Source organism: Trachypithecus francoisi, unplaced genomic scaffold, assembly GCF_009764315.1.
Source record: "Trachypithecus francoisi isolate TF-2019V2 unplaced genomic scaffold, Tfra_2.0 Lachesis_group7, whole genome shotgun sequence".
NCBI classification, from domain to species: Eukaryota; Metazoa; Chordata; class Mammalia; order Primates; family Cercopithecidae; genus Trachypithecus; species Trachypithecus francoisi.
The window spans coordinates 56,477,701-56,494,476 of record NW_022681472.1 but is presented as its reverse complement, the minus strand read 5'-3'; positions in this window follow the sequence as shown (position 1 = coordinate 56,494,476).

Here is a 16,776-nt window from a genome sequence, read left to right as displayed (position 1 = left end):
AGGTTTGATTGAAGAGCTGACAGCAGACAAACATGCTACAGGGAGTGGCAGTGCCCAGAAGAGTTCCACAATAACATGGAAATGGTTTCTAGGGGATGATGCCATCTGGGGAATGCAAGAAGGAGATACTCATGAGCAGGGAGCCTCTTTGCCCCCAGGACTGACACAAACTGTGAGGTGCTGCTGGTTTCTATAGACACTTGGATGGTGCCCTGTGAACAGCTCTTGACTGACCAACAAGGAGCTGCTCTGTTTACAGAAAGCATTTCCAAAGTGAATGGACAACATCCTCCTGTTTGGAAGGCTGCTGCTTTGATCAAAGAAGGTAAAAACAGATCAGCTCAGTGGGCTGAACTGCATGCTGTTTTTCTTACAGTAATGGAAGAACTGAACAGTAGTAGAAGCCCCCATGTTTGGGTTTTTACTGATTCATGGTCAGTGACCAATGACCTGGCCATACACTCAGGCAAGAGGACAATGGAAATCTGGTCTATTAAAGGAATGTCTATATGGGACATAGTCCTATAGAAATTTGAGGGGTGCATTAAAGGAGAATAAGTCAATGCCCATCAGAAGAACTTCCTCCCCAGGATGGGAAGGTGACTGGAATAGACAAGCAGTTATCTCCGTGTCTGCCCTTGTGGTCGCCACCTGGGTCCCTGAAGGGAGTGGATATAGGAATACTGCAGAGTATTCTCTGTACTGCAGAGTACAGAGATGGCCTGAATCGAAACATGTTCATTTTGCATCCTTGCAGGCACAGAATGCCAATAAGAAGAACTGTCCTGTTTGTCAGCAAGAGAGACAGAAACTGCCGATGGCTGTGGGGCAGATTGCCTGGTGGGAAGGCCCTGACCAGAGCTGGCAAGTGAGACTGATGCTGGTAGCCCTGGGGGGCTACAAATGGGTCTTGACAGGAATTAGACACTGACTCTGGACTGGGCTTTGCTTCCTTAGTGGAAGATGAAAATGCTCAGAGCACCATAAAAAAAAAAAAAACAAGAACGGAAGACACGCATGGATTTGTACAGACTACTGTCATTTCTTCAGACCAAGGAACAATGTATAAGCCATAATATCTAATGATGAGCAGAGAGATACCTCCTTAGAGTAATAGTTTAGTAATAGAGAAGCAGAACAAGTATAAAACTTTGGTTGTCTAGAACAGGGAGATAAAGTATGAAGGGCTGGCTTACAGGCCTTCACAGGTAGGTGCTCACACTCAACATGAGTGGGACTAAAGGAGTGTCCCCACTAGATTTTTCTGGTTTTTTAATTTTTTTTTTTTTTGGTTGATCTGGGGAAGAGGGGTTGGGGAGGATGCTGATAGCACTATGCAATTCTTGCCAAGAGAGGAGTACACTGGTATAATGACTATAATTTTCTCTTTCTTCCTGAAATAACCTCAATTTTTTTTTCTCTCCTCTACCTGATGCAATGATCCTAGGACCAGGGCTACAACTACAAGTGCTGGAAGCAAGGATGATTTCTAAGCAAGAAGCTGTAACTACAGTTTTAAAGTTTGTATCTGAATTCCTAACGGGATAATGGGGGCGGATTGTGCCTTCACCTCATCTAAGAAATTGGGATCAAGAGTGAATGCAGCTATGTTCTCTGGTGGCAAAACTAGTTCACTGGTTCTGCACCTGTGTAACCTTACCCTATCTGAATGGCAGTGGACTGAGGAGGAGCTACTTGCTAGACTAGTATTTCTGCCCACAATCTAGACCAGCACAGTGGCAATTCTATGTCCCTTCCAAAGGTGAAAATGTTTGAGTATTAATGGAGAGAAGGAGAAATAGTAGCTGAGAGTAAAGAAAAAAATGGTGATTAATGGAAAGAAATTCAATATTACATTAACACCTCAAAAGAGTCTCAGAGCAAAAGATGACATGGTGTCTCAGTTCAGTTATTCTAGATGCCTGAAAGGGTGAGACTATACAGTTGCCAAGACCACTCCTGTTTTTGGCACCTGACAAGATTGAGAGGAAACTTGCAAACCTGAGTGACTTCACTCTGGGAGACATTCATACACTATGATGGACTGGACTAATTATTAATTACTACATGGGATTCTAGTAATAAGGCAGTATCTTTTGAATTATATATCCTTTTTTAAAAATTATTTTTCTGTAGAGACAAGGTCTTGCTATGTTACCTAGGCTGGTCTCAAACTCCTGGGCTGAAGTGATCCTTCTACCTCTGCCTCCCAAAGTGCTGGAATGACAGGCATGAGCCACCATGCCTGACCTCTATATTCTTTTGATGTAAGGGATCTGTGTTTGAAAACCAGGGGGTGGCCTGAGAGTTTAGAGTAATCATTTAATAATAAAGAGGTAGAACAACTAATTAGAGCATTGGTTGTCTAGAACGGGGAGATAAAAGTATGAAGGACTGGCTTACATGCCTTCACAAGTATGTGTTCACACTCAACATGAAGGGACTAAAGGACTGTCCCCATCAGTGGCCGGTGGTGTTATGATATATATATATATGTTTTCATCCATGGTTCCTCGCTTCTAACTCCTAAAATCCCTGGGATATATATGTGTATATCTTGCACACAATATACAGCTTGCACACATCCCTATATGGACATTTAAGCAAATTTTGCATTAAACATTTCAGTTAGAAATTATCTTAAGATTACCCTCAAAGTAAATTTGAGATGAGGTTGGTGATCCTAATTGTGGAAAAAACAAGTAGGTGCCAACCTTTGGTGGTAAAACAGTGGCAAAATGTTTCTAAAATACCAAACAAAGGAAAACTACAAAAGAAATAGAGGCAAGTCTACCTTCTCAGCTGCTGTTTTAGCTGTCCCTTGTCCTGCAGTGTGCATTCAGTGGCCCATCAGGCAGGCTGAGGGGAGTGGCTTGTGTGGACACAGGACTGTGGAAGATGGGAATCCTCTCCTTTGCAGGGTGGTCTCCTTCCTGTCACCCACAGTCCAAGAAAAATGTCAAAAAGTAAGTATGATTTTCTGTTACACAAAAAAAGACATGCTGAGTTAACTTTAAAAAAGTATCGCTAACCAATGATTTCTTACAAGGTGGCTTTTAAGCTTTCTAATTGTATTTTCTCCCCACTTTATTGAGGTATAATTATATTTTGCTCATAAGTTACTTTATAATAGCTAACAGTTGTATTCTTATGAAGTAAATTGTTTGTATCACAATTTTAAGAAAAATTAGACAGCTACTGAAAAGTACATGATGTCATTGGTGGGCTTGGGTCTTTGGTCTAGCCCTAGCCCATGTATTTTTCTGTAGGGCAAAGTCTTTAGCTAACCAGATAGCTTTACTTGTGTGATAGCTTGAAAGAAGTTAGACATTCTGTTGATTTAAAGGTGCTGACCTTAGTGATTTTGCACTGCTCCTGCACCAAATGTGATTTTTTTTCCCCAGAAATGTGGGAACACACAGTTGGCTGTCCTTCCTAATGGGTTTTCCATCTGTCCGCATGAGCTCATATGTATTTGATGGGTTCCGAGTTGCAGCAGTTGTCTGGGTGGAGGCACTCAGAGCAGCAGGCTGAAACTCGTCCTGAGTTGCCTTTGCTGTGGGCATGCATGCTCTTATCCTCACTGGAAACTGGTCCTGGCAGAATTTCTGGGGAGATCCCCTTTGTCATGGTGTCTAGTGTGCAGAGGAAGAGAAGATGGAAATCTACTACTATATTTGGGTCCTGATCAGGGGAAGTACAGAATTTGATTTTCCAGAAAACAAAAATGCTGAGTAAAACAAGTGAAATGGCAGTTATTAAACTTCTTAGGTATATTGTAAAAGTCAGCTACCTGAAGGCAAATTCTGTTCCAAAATCAGCTATTGAATTGATACCTGGGTGTTGCCTCACAATAGCTGGTAGAGCATCATGCTCTCCAGAGGCAAATTGCCAACAAGTATCCCACTTACACACAAAGAGAAAGTGATTCCACTACCATGACTTGCATAGCACCACATTAAGGAAGAAAATGGTGGGATGATAAATTAGGGCTTATTTTTAATTATTGACTGGATACAAGTCATAGTGGTTAAACCTAACATTTTTACAGGCAACTGGATTTTTACTAATCATGTAATATAAGTATTAGTTACTCTTTTGCAATTAACTATGGGTTGTTTGTGTCATAGATTCATAGATTTTTTTTTAAATCCCCCTCCTTTTTTTAACTGCCTCTGTTTTCCCTTTTTCTTTGTCAAAATTAAAACAGGTGACAGGCATACAGTCCGGGGGTTCACAATGAAGATAGGATGAGGAAATCTCAGCCAGTGAATTCACTGTAGAAAAATCCTAAAACCTTACTGCCCTACTGCAAACTCTTTTATTTATTTATTTATTTATTTATTTATTTATTTATTTATTATTATTATACTTTAAGTTCTAGGGTACATGTGCATAACGTGCAGGTTTGTTACATATGTATACTTGTGCCATGTTGGTGTGCTGCACCCATCATCTCGTCAGCACCCATCAATTCATCATTTATATCAGGTATAACTCCCAATGCAATCCCTCCCCCCTTCCCCCTCCCCATGATAGGCCCCAGTGTGTGATGTTCCCCTTCCCCAGTCCAAGTGATCTCATTGTTCAGTTCCCACCTATGAGTGAGAACATGCGGTGTTTGGTTTTCTGTTCTTGTGATAGTTTGCTAAGAATGATGGTTTCCAGCTGCATCCATGTCCCTACAAAGGACGCAAACTCATCCTTTTTTATGGCTGCATAGTATTCCATGGTGTATATGTGCCACATTTTCTTAATCCAGTCTGTCACAGATGGACATTTGGGTTGATTCCAAGTCTTTGCTATTGTGAATAGTGCCGCAATAAACATACGTGTGCATGTGTCTTTATAGCAGCATGATTTATAATCCTTTGGGTATATACCCAGTAGTGGGATGGCTGGGTCATATGGTACATCTAATTCTAGATCCTTGAGGAATTGCCATACTGTTTTCCATAATGGTTGAACTACTTTACAATCCCACCAACAGTGTAAAAGTGTTCCTATTTCTCCACATCCTCTCCAACACCTGTTGTTTCCTGATTTTTTAATGATTGCCATTCTCACTGGTGTGAGATGGTATCTCATTGTGGTTTTGATTTGCATTTCTCTGATGGCCAGTGATGATGAGCATTTTTTCATGTGTCTGTTGGCTGTATGAATGTCTTCTTTTGAGAAATGTCTCTTCATATCCTTTCCCCACTTTTTGATGGGGTTGTTTGTTTTTTGTTTGAGTTCTTTGTAGATTCTGGATATTAGCCCTTTGTCAGATGAGTACATTGCAAAAATTTTCTCCCATTCTGTAGGTTGCCTGTTCACTCTGATGGTAGTTTCTTTTGCTGTGCAGAAGCTCTTTAGTTTAATGAGATCCCATTTGTCAATTTTCGCTTTTGCTGCCATTGCTTTTGGTGTTTTAGACATGAAGTCCTTGCCCATGCCTATTTCCTGAATGGTATTACCTAGGTTTTCTTCTAGGGTTTTTATGGTATTAAGTCTAACATTTAAGTCTCTAATCCATCTTGAATTAATCTTTGTATAAGGAGTAAGGAAAGGATCCAGTTTCAGCTTTCTACTTATGGCTAGCCAATTTTCCCAGCATCATTTATTAAATAGGGAATCCTTTCCCCATTTCTTGTTTCTCTCAGGTTTGTCAAAGATCAGATGGCTGTAGATGTGTGGTATTATTTCTGAGGACTCTGTTCTGTTCCATTGGTCTATATCTCTGTTTTGGTACCAGTACCATGCTGTTTTGTAGCCTTGTAGTATAGTTTGAAGTCAGGTAGCATGACGCCTCCAGCTTTGTCCTTTTGACTTAGGATTGTCTTGGCAGTGCGGGCTCTTTTTTGGTTCCATATGAACTTTAAAGCAGTTTTTTCCAATTCTGTGAAGAAACTCATTGGTAGCTTGATGGGGATGGCATTGAATCTATAAATCACCTGGGCAGTATGGCCATTTTCACGATATTGATTCTTCCTATCCATGAGCATGGTATGTTCTTCCATTTGTTTGTGTCCTCTTTGATTTCACTGAGCAGTGGTTTGTAGTTCTCCTTGAAGAGGTCCTTTACATCCCTTGTAAGTTGGATTCCTAGGTATTTATTCTCTTTGAAGCAATTGTGAATGGAAGTTCATTCCTGATTTGGCTCTCTGCTTGTCTGTTACTGGTGTATAAGAATGCTTGTGATTTTTGCACATTAATTGTATATCCTGAGACTTTGCTGAAGTTGCTTATCAGCTTAAGGAGATTTTGGGCTGAGACAATGGGGTTTTCTAAATATACAATCATGTCATCTGCAAACAGGGACAATTTGACTTCTTCTTTTCCTAACTGAATACCCTTGATTTCTTTCTCTTGCCTGATTGCCCTGGCCAGAACTTCCAACACTACGTTGAATAGGAGTGGTGAGAGAGGGCATCCCTGTCTTGTGCCAGTTTTCAAAGGGAATTTTTCCAGTTTTTGCCCATTCAGTATGATATTAGCTGTGGGTTTGTCATAAATAGCTCTTATTATTTTGAGGTACGTTCCATCAATACCGAATTTATTGAGCGTTTTTAGCATGAAGGGCTGTTGAATTTTGTCAAAAGCCTTTTCTGCATCTATTGAGATAATCATGTGGTTCTTGTCTTTGGTTCTGTTTATATGCTGGATTACGTTTATTGATTTGCGAATGTTGAACCAGCCTTGCATCCCAGGGATGAAGCCCACTTGATCATGGTGGATAAGCTTTTGGATGTGCTGCTGAATCCAATTTGCCAGTATTTTATTGAGGATTTTTGCATCGATGTTCATCAGGGATATTGGTCTAAAATTCTCTTTTTTTGTTGTGTCTCTGCCAGGCTTTGGTATCAGGATGATGTTGGCCTCATAAAATGAGTTAGGGAGGATTCCCTCTTTTTCTATTGATTGGAATAGTTTCAGAAGGAATGGTACCAGCTCCTCCTTGTACCTCTGGTAGAATTCAGCTGTGAATCCATCTGGTCCTGGACTTTTTTTGGTTGGTAGGCTATTAATTATTGCCTCAATTTCAGAGCCTGCTATTGGTCTATTCAGGGATTCCACTTCTTCCTGGTTTAGTCTTGGAAGAGTGTAAGTGTCCAGGAAATTATCCATTTCTTCTCGATTTTCTAGTTGATTTGCGTAGAGGTGTTTATAGTATTCTCTGATGGTAGTTTGTATTTCTGTGGGGTCGGTGGTGATATCCCCTTTATCATTTTTTATTGCGTCTATTTGATTCCTCTCTCTTTTCTTCTTTATTAGTCTTGCTAGCGGTCTGTCAATTTTGTTGATCTTTTCAAAAAACCAACTCCTGGATTCACTGATTTTTTGGAGGGTTTTTTGTGTCTCTATCTCCTTCAGTTCTGCTCTGATCTTAGTTATTTCTTGCCTTCTGCTAGCTTTTGAATGTGTTTGCTCTTGCCTCTCTAGTTCTTTTAATTGTGATGTTAGGGTGTCAATTTTAGATCTTTCCTGCTTTCTCTTGTGGGCATTTAGTGCTATAAATTTCCCTCTACACACTGCTTTAAATGTGTCCCAGAGATTCTGGTATGTTGTATCTTTGTTCTTATTGGTTTCAAAGAACATATTTATTTTTGCCTTCATTTTGTTATGTACCCAGTAGTCATTCAGGAGCAGGTTGTTCAGTTTCCATGTAGTTGAGTGGTTTTGGTTGAGTTTCTTAATCCTGAGTTCTAGTTTGATTGCACTGTGGTCTGAGAGACAGTTGTTATAATTTCTGTTCTTGTACATTTGCTGAGGAGTGCTTTACTTCCATTATGTGGTCGATTTTGGAATAAGTGCGATGTGGTGCTGAGAAGAATGTATATTCTGTTGATTTGGGGTGGAGAGTTCTATAGATGTCTATTAGGTCTGCTTGGTGCAGAGATGAGTTCAATTCCTGGATATCCTTGTTAACTTTCTGTCTCGTTGATCTGTCTAATGTTGACAGTGGAGTGTTGACGTCTCTCATTATTATTGTATCGGAGTCTAATTCTCTTTGTAAGTCTCTAAGGACTTGCTTTATAAATCTGGGTGCTCCTGTATTGGGTGCATATATATTTAGGATAGTTAGCTCTTCCTGTTGAATTGATCCCTTAACCATTATGTAATGGCCTTCTTTGTCTCTTTTGATCTTTGATGGTTTAAAGTCTGTTTTATCAGAGACTAGGATTGCAACCCCTGCTTTTTTTTGTTCTCCATTTGCTTGGTAGATCTTCCTCCATCCCTTTATTTTGAGCCTATGTATGTCTCTGCATGTGAGATGGATCTCTTGAATACAGCAGACTGATGGGTCTTGACTCTTTATCCAGTTTGCCAGTCTGTGTCTTTTAATTGCAGCATTTAGTCCATTAACATTTAAGGTTAATATTGTTATGTGTGAACTTGATCCTGCCATTATGATATTAACTGGTTATTTTGCTCGTTAGTTGATGCAGTTTCTTCCTAGCCTCGATGGTCTTTACATTTTGTCATGTTTTTGCAATGGCTGGTACTGGTTGTTCCTTTCCATGTTTAGGGCTTCCTTCAGGGTCTCTTGTAAGGCAGGCCTGGTGGTGACAAAATCTCTAAGCATTTGCTTCTCTGTAAAGGATTTTATTTCTCCTTCACTGATGAAACTTAGTTTGGCTGGATATGAAATTCTGGGTTGAAAATTCTTTTCTTTAAGAACATTGAATATTGGCCCCCACTCTCTTCTGGCTTGTAGAGTTTCTGCCGAGAGATCTACTGTTAGTCTGATGGGCTTCCCTTTGTGGGTAACCCGACCTTTCTCTCTGGCTGCCCTTAAGATTTTTTCCTTCATTTCAACTTTGGTGAATCTGGCAATTATGTGTCTTGGAGTTGCTCTTCTGGAGGAGTATCTTTGTGGCGTTCTCTGTATTTCCTGAATTTGAATGTTGGCCTGCCCTACTAAGTTGGGCAAGTTCTCCTGGATGATATCCTGAAGAGTGTTTTCCAACTTGGTTCCATTTTCCCCCTCACTTTCAGGCACCCCAATCAGACGTACATTTGGTCTTTTTACATAATCCCATACTTCTTGCAGGCTTTGTTCATTTCTTTTTCTTCTTTTTTCTTTTGGTTTCTCTTCTCGCTTCATTTCATTCATTTGATCCTCAATCGCTGATACTCTTTCTTCCAGTTGATCGAGTCAGTTACTGAAGCTTGTGCATTTGTCAGGTATTTCTCGTGTCATGGTTTTCATCTCTGTCATTTCATTTATGACCTTCTCTGCATTAATTAGTCTAGCTGTCAATTCTTCCACTCTTTTTTCAAGATTTTTAGTTTCTTTGCGCTGGGTACGTAATTCCTCCTTTAGCTCTGAGAAGTTTGATGGACTGAAGCCTTCTTCTCTCATCTCGTCAAAGTCATTCTCTGACCAGCTTTGATCCGTTGCTGGCGATGGGCTGCGCTCCTTTGCAGGGGGAGATGCGCTCTTATTTTTTGAATTTCCAGCTTTTCTGCCCTGTTTTTTCCACATCTTTGTGGTTTTATCTGCCTCTGGTCTTTGATGATGGTGACGTACTGATGGTGTTTTGGTATAGGTGTCCTTCCTGTTTGATAGTTTTCCTTCTAACAGTCAGGACCCTCAGCTATAGGTCTGTTGGAGATTGCTTGAGGTCCACTCCAGACCCTGTTTGCCTGGGTATCAGCAGCAGAGGTTGCAGAAGATAGAATATTGCTGAACAGCGAGTGTACCTGTCTGATTCTTCCTTTGGAAGCTTCCTCTCAGGGGTGTATTCCACCCTGTGAGGTGTGGGGTGTCAGACTGCCCCTAGTGGGGGATGTCTCCCAGTTAGGCTACTCAGGGGTCAGGGACTCACCTGAGCAGGCAGTCTGTCCCTTCTCAGATCTCAACCTCGGTGTTGGGAGATCCACTGCTCTCTTCAAAGCTGTCAGACAGAGTCGTTTGCGTCTTCAGAGGTTCCTGCTGCTTTTGTTGTTGTTGTTGTTAACTGTGCCCTGTCCCCAGAGGTGGAGTCTACAGAGACGGGCAGGTTTCCTTGAGCTGCTGTGAGCTCCACCCAGTTCGAGCTTCCCAGCGGCTTTGTTTACCTACTTAAGCCTCAGCAATGGCGGGCACCCCTCCCCCAGCCTCGCTGCTGCCTTGCGGTTAGATCGCAGACTGCTGTGTTAGCAATGAGGGAGGCTCCGTGGGCGTGGGACCCTCCCGGCCAGGTGTGGGATATATTCTTCTGGTGTGCCCATTTGCTTAAAGCGCAGTATTGGGGTGGGAGTCACCCGATTTTCCAGGTGTTGTGTGTCTCAGTTCCCCTGGCTAGGAAAAGGGATTCCCTTCCCCCTTGTGCTTCCCAGGTGAGGCGATGCCTCGCCCTGCTTCAGCTCTTGCTGGTCGGGCTGCAGCAGCTGACCAGCACCGATTGTCTGGCACTCCCTAGTGAGATGACCCCAGTACCTCAGTTGAAAATGCAGAAATCACCGGTCTTCTGTGTCGCTCACGCTGAGAGTTGGAGACTGGAGCTGTTCCTATTCGGCCATCTTGCTCTGCCCTGAAAACATCCCTTTTGAGAACTGGAACAAGACGAGGATGCCCACTCTCACCACTCCTCTTCAACGTAGTACTGGAAATCCTAAGGAAGGTCCAGTTAAACTGCAGCCTCCTCTCAGTACTCTCTAAATCCAGCAGGGAGTGTGCGTGTTGTTCCTTCTCCCTTTGCCTTGATCTCAAGAGGTCCCTACTGCAAATTCCTACCTGGGACTTAAAAAATCCTGTTGGGTGACTAACAAAACAAAAACACAAAAAGCAACTAACTCCATTTATTTTGTTAATGTCTCTTGTGACCTGCCAGATAAACATATAAAATTCAGTTTTCAGGTCTCTGAAAAATAAAAGTCAGGCCAGGCATGGTGGCTCATGCCTGTAATCCCAGCACTTTGGGAGGCTGAGGCAGGAGGATCACGAGGTCAGGAGATTGAGACCAACACGGTGAAACCCCTTCTCTACTAAAAATACAAAAAATTAGCCAGGCATGGTGGTGGGCACCTGTAGTCCCAGCTACTCGGGAGGCTGAGGCAGGAGAATGGCTTGAACCTGGGAGGTGGAGCTTGCAGTGAGCCGAGATCGCACCACTGCACTCCAGCCTGGGCAACAGAGCAAGACTCCATCTCAAAAAATAATAATAAAATAAAATAAAATAATTTGAAGTCATTGTTAAGAGTCTTTTCTCATTCTGTTTGCCTTAAAATAAATGCATAGGCTAAGAGCAATTTGTATTACTTATCTACCTATTTGTTTTTCTTATAAAAATGTCAAAAGTTTCCTTTCTTGCTGGTCACAAGTTGCTATAGTTTCAATGTATGTGTCTCTCCAAATTTCATATGTTGGTGCTTAAACCCCAAAGTGATGGTACTAAAAGGTAGGGCCTTTTGGAAAATGACTAAGTTAAGAGGGCCCTCCCTCATGAATGGATTAGTGCTCTTATAAAGGCGGTTGATGGGAACACCCTAGTGCATTTTGCCCTTTCAACTTCTGCCACATGAGGACACAGCAAGAAGGCACCACCTTGGAAGCAGAGAGAAGCCTTCACCAGACACAGAATCTGCTGGTGCCTTGATCTTGGACTTCCCAACCTCCAGAGCTGTGAGAAATCGATTTCTATTCTTTTTAAATTATTCAGTCTGTGGTTATTTCATTATAGCAGCCTAAATGGAATAAGGCAGGAGTGTATGTTCAAAAGATATGTTTGTTCAGTTGTATTTGCAGAAAATAGTTGTCAGAGTATAACTATATCCTCAAAAGTCAGAGTAGGATAGCCTCAGGCTTTACCCTGACATTGGCATCACAATTTTGTAAAGGTGGAAATGAAACCACAGGATCAGTGTTCTGAGAGGAGGAGAGCAGAACTGAGGCAAAGTCTAATATAGCTCCTGGCATATGTTTCAAGATTTAGCAGGAGATGTGCTTTGCTTCTATTTCAATGATTGCCAGGAGTTTGTTTTGAGCTAATGTGAGAGTTAAGATCCCTCTAAGCCTAAGATTTCAGTTCAGTTTAAGTCTCTGGGGTAAGTTAAGTTCCATTTTAGGGTTGAAGTGAATCTTTTAACAACACAGATTGCTGGAATCCTCAAATCTCCTCATTATCTGAACTGAATGGTTATCCCAGAGACTTATGGGACCCATATGATCCCTTAACTTTACCTTTGCCCAGACTTAACAAGCCATGAACTATCCTGGTCTCAAAGGAGTTGAAATATTACAAGATTAGAAAGGAAACTAGGGTCAGAAAGGAACTGGAGGAAAGGTAAGATGAGCCTGGACCACGAGCTTTTCTAGTATTATCTTCTGTTACTTTTCCTTGCCTGCTTCTAAGCAAATTTATCAAACTATTTGCTATGATTTGAATATGTTCCTCAGAAAACATGTGTTGGAAACTTAATTCCCAAAGCAGCAGGGCTAGGGGGTATATAGGACATGAGAGCTCCACCCTGACTTCATGGATGGATTAATGCAGCTTATAAAAGGGCTTGAGTCTTCAAGGTCAATCTCTTGCTCTCTCTTTCACCCTCTGGCCTTCCATCATGGGATGACACAGCAAGAAGGTCCTCCCCAGATGCTGGCCAGCATCTTGATATTGGACTTCCTAGCCTCCAGAATTGTATATAAAAAAGGTATCTTTTCTTTATAAATTACCCAGTCTTGAGTATTCTGTTATAGAAACACAAAATGGACTAAGACACCTATTGACTTCCAGAATTTCTGGTGCTTGTTCTGAAGTGTAAAATAAATGACCAAATACGTGGGCATCATCACTTCTTACACATTTTGGAGTTTTCATTGACTTTTTCAATGATATTCAACAGTGCTCTTTGGTATCATTTTTAGGAACTTTGGAATCCAAGTTCTCATATTCTAAATCCCGAGTAAGATACAGTGTTCTGCTCTCATCCTCAGTTTCACTTTCCATGGTTTTTGTTACCAGTGGTCAACTGTGGTCTGAAACTAGGTAAATACACCACAATAAGATCTTCTGAGAGAGAAAGAGATTATACTCATATAACTTTTATTACAGTGTATTGTTATAATTGTTCATTAATTTTTTGCTGTGCCTAATTTATAAATTAAATTTTATCATAGGTATGTATGTACAAGAAAAAACATGGGACATGTAGTATTTGATACTACCTATGGCTTCAGGTATCCACTGGGGGTCTTGGAACTTATCCTCCATAGGTAAGCGGGGACTACTGTACTACTTTAAAACGCCTGATAGTCGTATCTCACTACTCAGTTTGAGATCTGGTGGCCACAAGCATAACTTCCCACCAAAAATCTCCTGTAACCCAGGTGCCCAGAGATGACAGAATCTAGATAGTCCAACTTAGGCATAATGATGGTATGGAAACTACTCATGGACTCCTAGCCTAGGGAGGAAACTCAGAAGTGACGCATAAAATATTTCTATGATTATCTGCTTGAAAAACGTAAGTGTTTAAGTTCCACAAAAGATGAGAGGCATGACAGTGCAGTGGAAGATGACCCCTCTGATCTGAACTCTACGCTTGCTTCTGCCTCTAGTTACCAATGTACATTTAGGCAAGTTACCTAACTTACATGGTACTCAGTTTTCTCATCTGCAGAATTAGTTGTAAGAGTCTACATGTGTGTTAGATTATTTTTGTGTTATGTCAATTTGGCTAAGTTGGGAACTACATTTTTCCAGAATCCCCTCTCCTATATGGTTCCAGTTTAGATTTAGCCCAAAGAGGACTTTGCATGAAAGTTGGGAGACAATAGGGAATGGCTGATACCCTCTGAAGGTCGTTTTACAATCACATAGGATGACGTGCAGAGGAAGAGGTGCCTGGCAGTCTCCAGCTTGCTCTTGACACCCTCCAGTCCATATTCAGCTCTTCCTGACTGCTGGCCCTTCAGACCACCAGAACCCCAGGCCCACCACCAGATGCTTGGTGGAGGCCTCTCAGAAGCAGTAGCTACACAGAGGCAACAGCATCCACAGACCATTCCACCAGCTTCCTCTTAGTGGCTCCACATCAGTAGGGACCCAAGCCATGCTTGGCTTCCCAGAATCGTCAGACTAGTTTGTGATTTTTTTATCTGATCCTTGAAAAATCCCTCCCAAACCTTCACTTTCTGCACCCCTGCTGCTGCTGTGTAAGGTGGAATTCCTGGAATAAATCTGTTATCCCATAACACAGTAGTTCTGCTTCCCTGACTGACACCAGCATTTCACTGACCACCTTTACAGGCCTTACACAGCATTTGCTTAAACTTTTGCAAAAGGTATTTCCTTACAATCAATTCCTTAATTTTTAGAAGGGAATATTAATCAGGGAGAGGGGATTCTGGGGAATGTAGTTTCCAACTTAGTCAAACTGATATAAAACAAAAATAATCCAGCACACATATAGGCTCTTACAACTAATTTTGTGGATGAGAAAACTGAGCACCATATGTTAGGTAACCTGCCTAAATTACATCCCATCACATTATTTCGCTGTGTGTGTGTGTGTGTGTGTGTGTGTGACAATCTGTGTGGTTCTGGCATGTGTAGGTAAGTGGAAAGAGAAATGACAGGTGGATGTTATGGCAAGGAGCTGAGATCTTTTTTTTTTCTTTCCAAGGGTCCAACTGTTATCTTAGTAATTTCAGAAACTCAAGGACATCTAAAATGTTTACGTTGCAATTAAGAAACGAGATCCCTTTCTGAAAGTTTTGCTTGAATATTTTTTAGTTGTGCCAGTTGCTCTAGGAAAATATTATTCTCCTGGGCTTCAAATGTTTTCTCTAACAGTTTCGCAAATATGTCCGGCACAAAAAACACTTCGTTTTTTTTTTTCTGGTTGTTTAAATGTTTGAAATTGTTGGGGAACTGAAATGACCCTAACTTTGGTGTAGATAAACATGTGATACTTGTCTCCTCTCCTGTGGCTTACTCATTCCATTGTTATGCCTCAGAACTCAGTGTTGTGGAAAACACCTGATTCGTGCTAGCCAGGCTTGAGAGATGGGGGAACCCATGGAAGCAACACCGGTCAGGAGCATGTCTCCCTCTCATGGTCATTCATCAGTACTACAGAAACCAAACGCATCCTGGAACAGGAAAGTAGAGCTCAAAACCCCTTACTTCGTAGGTGCGGTGTATTTTTTTCAAACACCTCCCCATTCTGACCATATCTCCTTTCTACAGAGACAACTAGTTACTTTGGGATAGTTGCTAGATTACTTTCTGTCTCTTGATGAGCATTCAAGTATAATATTTTTGAAAGTTGGCCGGGCGCGGTGGCTCAAGCCTGTAATCCCAGTACTTTGGGAGGCCGAGACGGGCGGATCACGAGGTCAGGAGGTCGAGACCATCCTGGCTAACACGGTGAAACCCCGTCTCTACTAAAAAATACAAAAAAACTAGCCGGGCGAGGTGGCGGGCGCCTGTAGTCCCAGCTACTCGGGAGGCTGAGGCAGGAGAATGGCGTGAACCCGGGAGGCGGAGCTTGCAGTGAGCTGAGATCCGGCCACTGCACTCCAGCCTGGGCTAGAGCGAGACTCCGTCTCAAAAAAAAAAAAAAAAAAAAAAAAGAAAGAAAGTCTGTCTGTATTTTTTAAGACTGGATAGGAACTTATATCACAAATAAAGCCAAAACCCTTCTTATCTCTAATCAGAAAACTTTCTAAATGAAAACCCTACCCAAAGCAAATATTTCCTTTCACTTATTCATTCATTCACTCAATTGTATCTAATACAGCGATTCTCAACTCAATCCTGGCTGCACGTTAGAGTCCCCTGAGCAGCTTTAAAAAATGCAGATATCTGGGCCGTACTTCCAAACAATTCTAACTTGATCTTGGCTAGGGCCCAGGCACTGGTTTTTTTTGTTTTTGTTTTTGTTTTTTGAGACAGAGTCTCGCCCTGTCACCCAGGCTGGAGTGCAATGGTGCGATCTTGGCTCACTGCAACCTCCAGCTCCCAGGTTCAAGCAAGTCTCTGCCTCAGCCTCCCAAGTAGCTGGGATTACAGGAGCCCACCACCACGCCCGAATAAGTTTGTATCTTTAGTAGAGACGGGGTTTCACTATCTTGGCCAGGCTGCTCTTGAACTCCTGATCTCATGATCCACCCACCTCGGCCTCACAAAGTGCTGGGATTACAGGCATGAGATGCCTTGCCCGGCTGGCATTGGTATTTTTTAAGCTGCTGCATGATTGTAACATGCTGCCAGGTTGAAAACTACTAAGCTAATATTCCTGAACACGTCTGATCTGCCAGTCACTGTGGTGGTGCTAAGGATTCAGTGGTAGAGATACTGCCACAGAAGGTGACAGCTTTCTGCTATCACCATTCACAGGCCATACACACCATCTCCTCTGTCTAGAATACCTCCCTGTTCATTACATAATTAATTCCTCATGCTTCGCATCTTAGATTAAATATCACTTATTTAAAGACATTGTTGCCCTTCTATCTAAATTAACTCCCATATTGTTTGCCCTCAAGGAATCTTTTCTCTTTCCCTTCATGACATTTATCCCAGTTGTAATTCCAGGTATTCCCCCGCCATCGGAACTCTCACAATCAAAACTCAGGACCAAATAGATTTTGGTAATTCTGGCTAACATCAGACTGACTAGAGGCATTTTTGGGATCCAGCTAAGCAGAAATGCAGTTGGGGGTACTTCGGTTTGCATTTAACGGGACATGTTCATGTGGTTCGTGGTCACTTCCATGCAGATTTGGTAAGAAGAGCCAGACTTACCTGAAGAGAATGAAGTTTAAGCTTCAGGGCCCTTGTGGTAGGCTGGATAACAGTT